The sequence below is a fragment of the Ochotona curzoniae genome, unplaced genomic scaffold (assembly GCF_017591425.1).
Source record: "Ochotona curzoniae isolate NIBS_2020 unplaced genomic scaffold, NIBS_Ocur_1.0 contig_1, whole genome shotgun sequence".
In the NCBI taxonomy this organism is placed as follows: domain Eukaryota; kingdom Metazoa; phylum Chordata; class Mammalia; order Lagomorpha; family Ochotonidae; genus Ochotona; species Ochotona curzoniae.
Genome location: NW_024464918.1, coordinates 15,343,854 through 15,359,039, shown reverse-complemented (window position 1 = coordinate 15,359,039; position 15,186 = coordinate 15,343,854). Strand labels below are relative to the sequence as shown.

The following is a 15,186-nucleotide window of genomic DNA, read 5'->3' as shown; positions in this document are numbered from 1 at the left end:
AAATTGCAAACGGGGAGTTCAAATCAGCACTGTTTACAGATGGCACCACCCTAATTTGGAAAACCAGAAAATTCCACAAAGAAATTATTGCAGCTTTTAAGAAAGTTTGATAAAATTGCAGGATATAAAATCAACACACAAGAACCAACAGCTTTTGTATACACAATGCTGGGGGGAAAAATTGTAAGATTAGTCCCATTCAGAATAACTACAAAAAATTTAAACACCTTGGAAAGAACTTTACAAAGAAGATTAATATACAATATAAACAAAATATTTAAAAAAATAAGGTACAAAAAATGGAAGTATCTTAGAAGAATTAATATCATCAAAATCTCAAGATGCAAGAGCAGTTTACAAAATCAATGTGATCCAAGGGAGAATAAGAAGGATATTATTCTGATATCTGGGGGGGAAATAAAAGCCAAAATTCATATCACAAGAGACCCCATATTTCTAAGCCATCTTAAACAAAAACAAAGCCAGAGCATTACAACACCAAATTTCAGGACATAGCACAAAACAGTAGCAATCAAAACAAACTTGTAATGGCACAAAAATAGACACCCAGACCAATGGAACAGAATAAAAGCTACAGAAACCAATGCATGCATCCACAACCAACTAATCTCTGATCAATGAACTGAAATAAACGGTCCTGGGAAAATTGGAAATCGACATTCAGAAGTCTGCAGCAAGATCCTCAACTTATATTTCATACCAAAATCAAATCTAGAACCTGATACCAATGAATTACTAGAGGAAAATTTCAGGGAAACACTGCAAGGTATTGGCACAGGCAAAGACTTATTTGGTAAAGACCCCAAAATCACAGGCATAAAAGCAAAAATAAACAAATGGAATTACATCAAGCTAAGAGGCTTCTGCAAAGAAAACACACTCAACAAAGAGGGAACAGAATGAGAGAAAATATTTATAAATTAGTCAACTGAGCAATACCCAGAGTCTATAAAGAACTCAAAAAACTCAACAATATAACAATTCAGTTAAAAAGTGAGCAATGACATGAAGAGGAATTTTTCAAAGGATGAAATACAAATGGCAACAGACACATGAAGAAATATTCAGGATCATTAGCCATCAGGTACATGAAAATAAAAACCACAATGAGGTTTCATCTCATGCCAATTAGAATGGCTACTATAGAAACAGAACAAAACAGTAAATGCTGGTGAGGGTGTGGTGAAGAGGCACCCTTCTTATCTGCCGGGGGGAATGTAGCCTGATGCGAGCATCGTAGAAGACAACGTGGAGGTTCTTCAGAAATCTGAATATGTCTACCATATGACCCAGCCAGCACACTCCCCGGAATTTACCGAATGAAATAAAACCAGTGTATGAGAGTTTGTATATGTATGTATCCCAAATTACTGCAGGTCAATTCAGAAGAGCTAAAATATGGAACCAATCTCAATATCCATCAACTGATGACTTGATAAAGAAAATGTAATACATATGTACTGTACACACACACTCACACACTAAAGACTACTACTCAGCCATAAAACAAACATGACCCTATCTTTGCAACAAAAGGAATACAGATGGTAACCATTGTGCTTAATGAAATAAACCAGTCTCAAAAAGACAAATATCATGTTTTCCCTGACTTATGGCAATGAACATACAGAGTGCAAAAAAGTATCGTCTATCTGTATGTGCCCATCTGATAGTTTGAGATTTGAATATTGTTCACAGTCCTTGGTACTTTTTTTCTGGTTACTGTATGTTGGATTATTTACTTAATGGATCACTGTTTCTCAATCTGTTTATATAAACTACATGAAATGTGTTCACCTTATATCAATACAGTAATATAAAGAAAATACATCAACTAGGATTGAATTACAGATATTATGCCTACAATACAAGACATCAAAGAATTCTGTTAAAAACCAAAACAGAGAACAAGTCAAGCTTAATCTTGAAAATGCTCCTAGCAGCTTTCTCACTGAAAAAAATGCTAGAAGCCATATCAAAGTGAACATCAGGAAAACATGTTTTGTAAGAGTATGAAAAATAGAACAGTTGAAAATCTGACACTTTCATATATAAAATTCATGGAAATATCTATGATACAAAATTAAAAACAGTACCACCATTTGGAATCATGTGAAATATTAATAGCAGGAAAAAGAGAAAAGAGTCCTCAAATTCTTAGCTTTTTTTCCTTCCTACTTTTCTGTACTATTCTGTTTTTTTCCCCCAAACTTTTCTAAAGTACATTTATTCCTTTTGTATTTAAGAATAAATCCATTAAACATTCATTAAAATGAAGAACAGCCATATACCTCTAATGTAAAAAGAAGTTATAGCTTACCAAAGGCACTTTTCTCTATCTTTCACATTAACTGGTATTTTCCCTTCTGTTTTCATACATGTTGCATCTGTTTATAGTTTTAATCTTCATGTTTAAAAGGTAGCAGTTCTGTTTATTGACTAAGCTACCAGAATGCACAGACTGTGGTATTACTCCCTGTCCTGTGAAAGCAGGCCCCGCTCGTGAGATCATCACAGGCTCTCACCAACTCCTTTGGCTGCACTCGGACATGCTGGAGCATGGATCCTTCAGCCTAAAGCGATCAGCACTCACTTAAAAATGCTATGAGGTTCTGACTCTTAAAGAAAGGAGGTGGCATTGTGGTCCAGTAACTTAACAGACCACTGTTGGCAGGCCTCATCGCAAAACAACGCTACTTGGAATTCTGCTTGCTGTGCCTCAGCTGCTGGTGCCTGCTGGTGCGCATGGGAAGGCTGGAAAGAAGGCCCAAGTCCATGGTCTGCTGCCAGCCATGAGGGAGACCCAGCTGAAGTTCCAGGTTCCTGGCTTCAGTCAGCTGCAGCTCAAAGAGCTACAAGGGTTGTTTCTTTTTTTTTGGAAAGTCAGATACCTCTTTCTGTCAGTCATCCTTTCACACACATGTGTATGCAAATCATATTTTTTAATTAAAACAAGAATCAACTGAAAAAAATTTAATTTTTCTGCTTATTTGTTGATTTTTAATATCTGATAGAATATTAAATCTGTGAATGTAAAGTGAACTGAAAAACTTCAGGCAAAAAAGAAAACAAGAAGGACCAATGTGAATTGCAACACAGGCTGGAGGACAGTAGTATGGGCAGTTCTCACTGCGTCTTCAGTATTGCTTTGGGTCAGCTCAGCTCCAGACACTGCACTCATTTGGGAAGTGAAACAACGCATGGAATGTCTCCCTCCTCCCTCTCTTCTCTCTTCTGTCTTCTCTCTCTCCCTACTTTTCCCCCTCCCTGTTTTTCTCTCTCTCCTTTCGTCCTCCAGTCCTCCCTTCTTTTATCCTCCTCTCTTTTACCTCTGCCTTTCAAACAAAATAATTTTTAAAAACCTTTTTTTATAAAAACCTTGTAAAGTCCTGATTAATTAATACAGGCCCACGCCCAATGGTCTGCCTGAACTGTGAAGACATACCTAACTTTGATGTTCTTCTGGGAGCCTCCTCGCTCCTTCCGTTTGTACCAGTGGTCGCAGATTTCATAAACCACAAACCAAGTTTCCATTCCACTTTGCACGCACACATTTTGTTTTAAGAAGCTATTCTTTTTGTGTTGCATGCAGTTGGGCTAAACTTACAGCAACACACCAGAGAATAAATGGGTCTATTAGTATATATGATAGAGGCGTGCATACAGAGAAACATCATATGACGCCAACTGGAGGCTGAGAAACAAATATTTAAACATGATCCTTTGTTGTTTCTTTCAGTTTCTGGAAATATTGTAAGGCTATGCAATACTAAGAATGAGAAGATTCAAAAGCTATACATTTTTTTTTTCTGAAAACCAATTTTGCAAATAGACACACACCCCACATGCACACACTTGCACTTGTCCTACCAGTAATGCTGTTCCTTTCATTCACCTCGAGAGGTCATGACTAGTCAATGCAATCCTCTTGTGGCAACAGCTGCTCCATTCACTTCCTCCGCCTAGTGTTTCCCAAACTGTGCAGTCAGTGCATTCCTCCCAGAGGCAGGAGAGGCTTGGCTAAGGGAAAGAGAAAAGCCAGAAGACAGGACTGTCAGCTTCCACCAGCCAGAAGATCTCTCTAAAATGTACGGTTTGTGTATTGGTCTTTCAAGAAAAAAAAAATTAAGGGGGTTTATCTCTACTTAAAAGAGTAGGAGCTAGCCACTTTATATAAATACAATAAATGTAGATACTGAGATTTGGGTATCACAGGTACTGAGAGTTCTCCATCATGACAAAAGGTACAACTAATGTTATACAGATGTAGATACCTCCAGCACTGTAGTTCAGAGTGTACTCCAATTCCTGTTACTCCTTTATTAGAAAGAGGGATTCTGTTCATGCTTGATCAACAAATGAGTTCTGCATTTGTTAGGAAGTAAAATTAAAATTTAGACATGCGCTGACGCTCCCTCTGGAGGTGGATCACTCGGGCTCACAGTCTCCATGTGGAATTGCACCAGTACCGAGCAGAAGCTCAGCATGCAAATGAGCCTCTTTTTGTTCCCACGGAGACCCCTTCAAGGCACTCCCTTTATAGGTTATAAATAATGAAGGTAACACCTGGCTAGCGCCTTCTGGTGAATGTTAGCGATGGGAGGCTGTTAGGACTGGAACTACCCTCCACATCAGGAGCTAAAGTTAATATGACCTTGTTAATTTGACAATTTTGTCCTTTCTCACAGCCACCAAAGGCCAGAAGAGAAAATACCTTCTCATTCTTCCCACTCGCCATCTTCAAAGTGGGTTTCCCATCTTTCTTGCATTTAGATTCCACGCTTCTGCCGGGGATAGCAAGTTCAGCGAATTTTCCAAGTGAAAAAAAGTGACTCCAAAGAATATAAATGTCAAACACATGTAAATTCCTTCTGTGCCATTTTTCTCCCCAGGTCAGGCATGTCCTTCGTTGTCTCCCGGTAGGTTTCAGCTGCCAGACATCTCTGGTTGAGGAGCCATCATGCAGACAGTGTCTTTACAATGTAATGACAATCGGTAACAAAAAATGTGCAGGCGCTGATAACAGGCTTCAGAAGGGGCAGCACGCGCTGGGGGGAAATGGGCATTTCAAAGCGGCACGGAGCCATCGCCACCGACCTTGGCTTAAGATCGCATCCGAAACATTTATTAATTTTCTGCTATAAAAACAGAAGGAAGCCAAGTCAACACTGATAAGGGGTCATTCTAGAGAAGAGGAGAATACTGTTTCAACGGCATTTCTGCAGATAAGTTAAATGCAGCTTTCCTCCGTGTTCAGACAGAAAGCAGCAAGGGCTGAGGCTGCAACAAGACACATCCCCAGGGGTTCCCTTCTTGGAAGATGCTTCTACAGTTTCTAAGAAGTTGAAGCAAAACATAATGAGATAACAAAGATTTCAGCAAACCTTAAGAACGCCACCAAGCCCATATCCCAAACAGATGCTACATCCAGGAAATAACTATACAAACAGGAAAACAATATCAGCCACTCCCTTTTATACAGTAACTACTGTAATTTAGGCACTCATTTCATCGAAATTACTTCAAGCTAACAGATACCTTCTACTTCGCAGCTGAACAATCAGACTGTAACAATTATTCATGATCAAGCCTTATTACTCATGATAAGCCTCATGGTCTTATTCCTACTTAAAAACACATTAAGATCCAAGAACGCTGAGTGTTTGGAGAAGACGCCAAGGATCTGAGACCTGTGGCTGCTTGGAGACAGGCGGCGTACTGGGCTCTGCAGGAGTCGGAGAGAAGCAGCTGAGGTCAACACTCGGGAAGCAAAGCTTAGTTTTCACCAAAATTCTGCTAAAGACAATTTGGAGTTTCTACCTCTAGGTATAACCGAGAAGTGTGATTCGTAAGTAAACATCCCTCTAAACAACAAAAACTATGTAAACGAAACTTTAAAATGTTTAAATTGTTCCTATTACTCAGGGAACTCTAAGACAGGCTTGATCGTATCAAATCCTGAAAAGGAGGGAAATGTAGTATGAAATTTCATACCTATTTATTTTCTACACTACACCCTTGCCTACTATGACAGGGAAGCAGAAAGACAGATAAGTCAAAACATTTTAAGGATCTCTGACTTGAAAAAATTAAAATAAACAAGCTTGTGTTATTAAGGAAGCAAAAATTTAGGAGGAAATACACTTCTAGATAAATATTAAAATATGGTAATGTGTCACACAGTGACATTTTGAAAAAATTACAGAAGTTCTTATACTGTAGGAAGGTGATTGCTGGTAGGTTAACACTAACAGCCATGCAAATTACCAAGACAAGAAAGGGTCAATATTTGGGTAAATATAAATATTGATTATGTAATTAAATTTATGGGAATAAGACATCTAGGTGTTTGTGTGTAGATGAAAAAATATATTTGATAAATACTTTGAAAATATTATAATCATAATATAAAAGCTAGAAGAAAACAATAAAGAGTGTTTGCTAGGTTCTTATTATAACAAATAAATGAAAAAAGTTACTTAGGAAGGAAAAAGGCTTAAGTCACCTCAATGTCTGGAGCTGCGCAGGGCAAGATAATTATGGATGCAGTTGGAATCTGATTTGTTTCCCCAACACATGCAGATACCTAAACCACAAAGCCATGTCCCCGCAGTCCTGAGAGGTGGGGACTTACTCCATTTATGGTATCAGAAAGTAGAGCCTTTGGGAGGTGATTGCATTGGCTTAAATGACTTGGGGTAGAGGAATGATGGAACCGCGAAGGCTTTGCCAGGACAGACCATGGGATGAGGTGCTTCCTGTCTCCCAACACTACCAGGCTCACCACATAGCTCTCCCCCTGCACCTGCTTGCAGCTCACCTTTGCGGACCTTCCCACCCCACCTGCCCCCCAATCAGGAGCCATGTCAATGGATTCCCTGTCCTTCCCCAGATCCTCTAGCTGAAGCCAAGGTCTGCTGACACTCTGATGTGGACCCTGTGAACACCATGTCAGAGTTCTGACTCCCAGAAGTGATAAGGTAACAAAACTGTCCTGCTTTAAGGCACTAGCATTGCAACAGTGCTACCACAGCAATGGGACATTATCTATCCAATTAATATTTGCTTCTCGACGTTTCTGTGCCCAAGATGGGCAAGGAAATCTCCAGCATTTACCAAACGCTCTATAGAGATCTTTGTTATTACCTAATTGATTACGGTGTCTATGAAATTGAAAAAGTCAAGCGACCTGCCAAAGCCTGACTTGGTTTGTGTGAGCGTTAGAGATTAAGTCTCAGCATCCTCATGAGGTGAGTGCTCCCAGAATAATCTTGGTGCAGACAGGTGCATATATACATGTTCATACATGTTGTCATGGTCTCGATGTGTTTGCTCTTGGCCTAGCACAACATTTCAGCAGCTAATTCCTCATCTTGTAAGCACCAGGGTCCAATATGAATGCCAGTTCATGTCCCAGCTGCTCCACTTCCCAGCCAGTTCCCTGCTTGTGGCCTGGGAAAGCAGTACAAGAAGATCCAAAATCTTGGGACCTGCATTCACATGGGAGACCCAGAAAAAGACTCCTGGCTTCAGATGATCAGCTCAGCTCAGCTCTGGTTGAACCAGCAGATGGAAGATCTTTTTCTCCATAATCTAATCTGCCTTTCTAATAAAAATAAATCTCTTTTAAAAACACAAAACATTGTTCTTAATGCTGTGGTACTGTGAGGTGAGACAGATGTGTTGGTGGATGAATGGGCTATCAAGGGAACATTTTGTTTTTATAAAAGTGAGCTCCATGTCTCACAAGTGCTGTCCTCAACCATGGGAGAAGACTGTCAACAAAAATTAAGCAGATGCTGGCACATGCCCTTGAATTTCTAGGTCTCTGCTATCAGTCAAAATAAACCTCTCTTCTTGATAAACGACCTAGACTTTGGTATCAGGTAGAGCAAGAAGAATAGGCCAAGACACAAACTTGTATTACATATGAATATAAATTTATAGTGCACTGCAAAAAATTGGGGGATGCAGGTGGGCATTTGCAATAGTAATCAAGCTCTCCTTCTATGCCTGTACCACTTATCGGAGTACTGGGAGTGGAGTCTCAGGTCCATCCGTATCCCAGGTATCTGCTGATGTGCATGTGGCAAGCAGGTGATCGAGCAGCTGGATCCCTGCCACTCACGAAGCAGATCTGTATTGAATTCTTGGCACTTGGTTTCTACCTAGTACCCTTTGGACTATTGTAGATACTTGGTAAGTAAACCAGCAGGTGCTAACAGTATGTGACAATAATTAAAAAAAAATAAACCTATGTGAGTTATCTTTTGGCACATTTTAAGCACTGACTCATAAGTGAATAACCTATTTTTTAATGTGCACAAAAACTAAAAATTAGAATTATCCTCCTGACTTGAGAGACTGTTTTACTCAGGACCCTTTAGCCTTTTTCACACCCAGCACTCCCTGCCTTCCGTTCACGCTCCATCCTCATAGTGAGGCATCATTCCTGTCCCCATAGCAAGTGCAGATGCTCCAAGGGAGCCTCTATTTGCCCCAATTCTCATTCCCGTGGGTCTCTGCACAAGCAAATTTCTTCCCCCTAACCTCTTCCCTCTCAACTTCGCTTTCCACCACAGCATAAATCACCCTAATTTCTATTTTGCTTCCATATCTTGTTCATTGTCTATCTCACTCCAATAGGAAGGGAATGGCCAAAGGCACGGATTCTTATCTGCCTTGTGCAGCCCACTAGCTCAAGTTGAGAATGCCTGAACACAGTAAGATTCCAACAGATATTTGATAAGAGCAAGAAAACCAAGGCAATGAAGGGATAAATGAGTGATCTTTCAATGTTACACTGAAAGTCACACTGTTGCTAGCATCAGAGTGAACAGGTAGGCCAAGTGAAGTGTACGCCCTGTGGCTTACTTCAACCCTGTTTGGTCAAAACTAGGTACAAAGAAAACATTGCTATTGAGACAGAACCCTTCTACCCACTTCAACTTTGTAGTGCCTGCTGTTGTAGAAATGATTTTTCTAAAAAAAAAAAGCTTGCTGGGCCCGGCGTGGTGGCGCAAGTGGTTAAAGGTCCTCACCTTGCACCCCCGGGATCCCATATGGGCGCCGGTTCTAATCCCGGCAGCCCTGCTTCCCTTCCAGCTCCCTGCCTGTGGCCCGGGAAAGCAGTCGAGGACGGCCCAAAGCTTTGGGACCCTGCACCCGCGTGGGAGACCCGGAAGAGGCTCCTGGCTTCAGATCGGCATAGTATCGGCCGTTGCGCTCACTTGGGGAGTGAATCATCGGACGGAAGATCTTCCTCTCTGTCTCTCCTCTCTGTATATCTGTCTTTCCAATAAAAAAATAATAAAAATAAATCTTTAAAAAAAAAAAAAAAGCTTGCTAGTAGCCAAGCAACTGGATAAGAAGCCGAGTCTGAAGGATAAGGTGCTTTATTTATGGCTGCAAAACTATTTAAGTGAGAAAGGGAGCAAGCAAATGACACGCCTTAGGTTTTAGAGCACTGTGAGCAGGTTAATAATGAAATGTTGCTATTCCTTGGCGGGGGCGGGGGGGGTACTACTAAACAACCTATACAAAGGAGAACAAAACAGTTCTTGGAAATTGCTGTATCATTTTTGTTATTCAAGAGAATTCAGCAGAGGTGGTCCCGGAATTTTATACCCAGATACATTCCTAAGGCAAGCTACAAGAGTTTCACCTGGGTAGTTTCTGAAACATTCAATCAACACTGAGCACATTTCTCTGCACCACGAACTGATCAATTAGTCCCGTTTCTTCGACACTGTTGTCCAATGCACTTCTGTGCATCAGAATTCTACAACTTCTAGAAGCTTCCTTTCTTCAGTATTTTACTAGCACAGAAAATCATTCTGCACTAAACATTCCAATTATCTAATTTTCCCAACCTCTCCTACATTCAATGAAGTGTAACACTTCTGCTCTATCATACCCTCAAACAGCTGGGCAAAACAATTCTTTTTCTTACATGGGGAAAAAAAAAAGATACATTTGCCAAAGACAAACATTGCACATCTCCCAAGGTACCTTTCCGCAGCCTGTTGGAGCTACTCAACGAGCACAAGGCAGCTTGTGCATGCAAATGACAGCTTGTACTTTTAGAAGTCCCCATACTGGCCCACAGATGGTTTTCCTATTAAGATTGAGCCATCTATGTAAATAAGATGATATATTTAAAATGTAGACTTCTTTTTATTTAAAACAAAAAACCAAAACACTACTATTCTTTTCCTCATGTAAGATCCCTTCATCTGGTCGGCATGGCCCGTTTATACATTCCCAGTTGTCTCCTTATCACAAGGCTCAGGGTCCATTGCTATTCACCATGTGGTCCTGACTGCTTCTCCTAACAATAGAAGACATTTACTCTCAATCAATATTGGGGAAAATAAAAGACGCAGCAGACATACTGAGGAAGCAAAACTAGAAACAGCAGCTCTCTTAATAACAAATAACAGTGGGGCCCACATCACGGTGTACTAGGCTCAGCCTCCACCTGTGGCACCAGCATACCATATGGCTGCCAGTTTGTGTCCCTGCTAACCACTTCCAATCCAACTCCCTGATTATGGCCTGGGATAGCAACATGGGATGGTTCAAGTCCTTGGGCCTGTAACCATGTGAGAGCCCTGGAAGAAGTTCTTGGCTCCTGGCTTCAGACTGGCCCATTGCAGCCATTTGAGGAATCAATCAGCAGACACTAGATTTTCTCTCTTGCTCACTCTCATTCGCTCACTTGTTCTCACTCTGTGTGTGTCTTCTTCCCTCCATAAACTCTGCGTTTCAAATAAGTCACTGCTTTATACATATAATTGACAGTATTACTCCTTATTTTCTGGATAAATGCAGAGTCTATTTGAATCTTCCAACTTCCCTTCTCTATGTCCCTATGTGCATTTCAATCTACAACCCAAACAGAACGTTTGAGAAGCCTGCTTTAGCATGAACGATCCTGAATGAGAATTCCTATTACTGCTTCATGACTTGATCCTTCCATCTGTGAAGGCAGATGCTTGGACTAGATGATCCTACCTAGTTTAAACATAGAGCCTAAACTCCTGCTCTCCATCCAAATCTGAGTCTCCTAAAATGACAACACAACACAAGTATGTTGCTGCCAGGGTAAGAAAAGACAATGCTGACACCCAGTGGTCCAACAATCAGCTCCCATTTGATGTCCTAAAATTCCCAGGATTGCTGGGCACTCAAACGCACTGAAAACTTTTTTCACGTCCTAAAGCTGCATAAAAGACGACCAAGAACAGCGCCACATAAAGCAGAGAGTAGCATGTAGTTGTCTGAGTTCTAAGATCTCACTCCTTGACTAAATAACTCCACTATATCAAAGCATTGGCATTCAACAAAGTGCTGTCCTTACTTCATGAACACACATGCACACGTACATACGTGCTTTTCAAAACCAAGACTTCATTCCCAAGAAGTAAATGCTCAACACCCCAAGATGTTTGCTGATGAGTTAGGAATTCCCCTTCAGAGCTTTGAAAAGTAAATAATAGATATCTGAGATTGTGAGGCCATGGACTCCATTTCCTGAGTTTTATGAAGCTTCCAGCACAGCTTCAACCCCCTGAATATGGAATAGTAAGTTGCCTGTAAAATGAAAAGCAGAGACAAAATTGGCAGGAGAAACACTGTGTTTTTCACTTCCAGTGGGCTAAGCTATCAGAGTTTTAAATCAGCAAACTCTAAAATGTAACCTTTGGTGATATTTATGCTGCATGCTGATTGAAAGAAAATAAAGGAGTGAAAAAATGTATTTTAATAATTATTACTTCATCTCTAAAGCCTTGATTTTGACAAAAAGGACAAATGGCCTGGCCTTCCAGTCCTAACAGAAGCTGACAGCTCATTGTAATCATCTAAATCAAACTTCAGAATAATGGCTTTGGCGAAAAATGTGGGAAGAACTAATGTTAGCTACAAAAATATCTTGGGGTTCTAGAAAAATACAGCAGCTGGCTCAAGACAGACTTTTGGGTAAAGAAAAAGTAAACTGAATGATAACTCTTGTTCCCTTGAACAACAATGAATTAAAGGGAAAAAAACCTGAACTAGTCACAACCAAATGAGAAAACAGAATGCCACAAAATCGTGGCTAGGAAAGGATTCTGGGGCTGGCATCATAGCATGGCAAGCTAAGCCTCTACATACGGTTCCAACATCATATTTGCGCACCAGTTAGAGTACTTGCAGCTTTGCTTTTAATCCAGCTTCCTGCTTCTAGCCTGGGAAAGCAGAGAAAGATGGCCTTGGACCCCTGCACCCACAGGAGAGACCTAGAAGCAGATCCTGGCTCCCAGAGAGGCATTGTCCCAGCTCAGGTCTTTGCAGATATTTGGGGAGTAAACCAGCAGGTGGACAATTTCTCTTTGTTTCTTCCTCTCTCTGTGTAACTGACTTTCAAGTAAAATAAATAAAAATTTTCAGGGGTGGGGAAATGATTGTTTAAAAAAGCAGAGTTTATTTAAAAAGAAAAACACCACAGGGGTCTGTGTCTCTGTGCATACCTACTTCCTATTCTAGGTGAATTCACAGAAGGTGAGCTGCAGTCCAGTGGCTGAGAGCTGAGGGACACACTCACACGCTCGCTAGAACGACTCTCCAAAACAGAAGTAATTCCAAAAGGAAGCATCTGTTAACTTGAAAATGTTCAAGAAAACACTCATTCTCCAAAAGAATCAATGGGTAAGGTTGTTTCAAAGCAAAAACAACAAAACTTCAAAGCACAACCAACAAACAATATTAAGTATAAAGGTATATGGTAGATTTAAATGAACAAATTAAGAATCAAAAATATCTTAAAAATGATGATTACATTAGAAACAGAAAGAAACAACTGAAAATAAAATTCTAGTGTTGCAGTGCAGGAAGTTAAACTGCCCCATGCAACACTAACATCTCGGGCTGCTGGCTTAACTCTTGACTGGAGTCCTCTTCCAGTCCAAGTCCTGGCTATTGCTACTGGGATGGCAACTGCTTATGGTCCAAGGGCTTGGGTTCCTGCCACCCTCACCCACGGAGGGATCCAGATAGAGTTCCTGGCTCCGAGTTCCTGGCATTGGCTCGTGCAGCTATTTAGGGAGTATATCAGTGGATGGAAGATTGATTCAGGGATCAATTATTTTGAGCTCACGCTCTCGTTTGTTCTCGCTTTCTTTCGTTCTTTCCCTCCCTCCTTTTGTCCCTCCTCCCTAACCTTCCTTCTCATCTCTTGCTTTGCTTTTACAATAAAGTCGTGTTCTAATGTGTGTCTGGTGGGAAGATGAGTGCCTGTGAATGTGATTTTATTTGCATAGTGTTGTTCTAAAGTAATCAGGTTAAAATCAAGTCATATGCATTAGGTACAACCTAATTCAATATGGTGGTTTTACAAATAAGAACGTGTAGAGATGGAAACAGAAGATGACCATGTGAAAGGGAGGCAGAATGGAACGATGTCCGGAACACTGCCACCATCACCGGCAGCTGGTGGAGCAGCGTGCAACAGCTCAGTCCCCAGCGTGGGGCTCAGGGGCAATCAACACGGCCCAGGGCCCAAGACTCCACAATTCCCGAGAGGATTAATCTCTGCTCTTGTAAGACACCTCTGGTGGTTTTATTAGACTTGCCACACGGAACAAATACAACCTGCTATTCCCACAAGTTTAACAAAAGAAGAAATCATTTAAATACATTTGAGAAATTTTTGAACAAAAATCAACAGTGAGATTAAAGATTCATAGGACACACTATGTTCCAGGAAAATGTGAAATGACTGATGGACACCAAACTACTGTTTCACAACGAACTTCAAAAATATAACATTCTTCCAGAATGGAAGCAGAAAATGAACTCAAGGATTCAGATAATCTAAGATTAAAAAGGAGAGAGAGACAAAAGAAATAAAAATGATGAAACCCAACCAATCAAGACAGAAATCAAAATAAAGACCTCGACTATGGAGAAGTTCAGAAGTTGGGCTGAGCACTAAACACATGTAAACTAGAATACTAGTAAAAATGGCACTGAAAATTAGCAATGGGAAAATTAAAATGTCATAAATTTTGAAATTATGTATAAAAGCAGCTCATCATATTTTTAAGAACAGACAGCCATCAAAAATACTAAACAAAATCTAAATAAATATGAAGTTTTAAAAGGTATGAATTCTATCAATCAAATATTTGGTCTCCATTTTCTTCTATCTAACATACTTAACCAACAGAAAAAAAAATCTACACAGTAACCATTATATTAACACCTGGGAATCAAATATCTGTCATACTTAGTCCATAACTTCCTGATGTAAATAGGAGGGGAAAAAAGCAATCATAACTGAACATTTTATTTATTTTTGCCTCTTAAATTCAAGCAAAGTTAAATGTAACAGTTGTGAAGCTCGCAATGAAAAGCAAGGCAAAAATAAAGGAAGATGGACGACAATACAAATAGGACAGATTCAGCTCCATTCTTAATTAGCTGTAACTTCAGACACCGTTGAACCATTCTGCATTCCAGACCAGAGGGCTGTGTTAATTTTCCTCTTATCAGTTCCCCCTTTCTTCCTTTAATTAAACAGACTCTTGCATTTTATTTGGGCATGTAACTTTCCCAGCCTCCTTAGTAGGTTGTGACCATGTGATTCTGCCAAAATCCAATTTCATGCAAGCAGAGTTTGTGCAAGTTCTGGGCAGTGCCCCTCAAGGAAAAAAGTTTATCCCCTACCATATGCCCCATTACCTTCTGGCTTGCCATTTGATTATGGCTACTGCAGCTTATTAATCTGCAGCATTCCAAGCAGGCAGGAAGAGAAAGCATGAGTTCATGGAGCATGCATTTAATGAAGAAATGATGTCTGGATTTCAGAATTTTTTACACAAATTTAATTTTTAACTCCATTTTTTCCCCAAAAATGTTTCCATGTACCCTCATGATAAATATAATGGAGCATAGAAATAGGCAATAGTAAGGTCTCTGTGGACCTGAACAGCTTCACCAAAAAAATGTGTTCTAGCTTCTGAGAGAAAATTACAGTCCTCTTTATACTTAAGGTACTTTGTTTTCTAGTCACTGTTACTAAATGTACTCCCGATGAATGCAACTCCCATTCACTACTCCAGGGCATCAAATTCCTTTGCATGGCATTTGAGACTCTTCCCAGTTGTGTCACATTCTCCCTTT

General features: G+C 40.2%; 1 long non-coding RNA gene across 1 annotated transcript in view; it reads right to left on the bottom strand.

Annotated features, from left to right (window-relative positions):
- The window catches only part of LOC121163654, a 43,083-nt gene extending 38,264 nt beyond the window's left edge, over positions 1–4,819 (bottom strand). The window contains exons 1-2 of the long non-coding RNA XR_005884933.1: positions 4,736–4,819; positions 3,892–4,041 (exon numbers count right to left, since the gene is read on the bottom strand). This is a non-coding gene — a long non-coding RNA (uncharacterized LOC121163654). The remainder of the gene's footprint in view (positions 1–3,891; positions 4,042–4,735) is intronic.
- Positions 4,820–15,186: the final 10,367 nt, after the last annotated feature.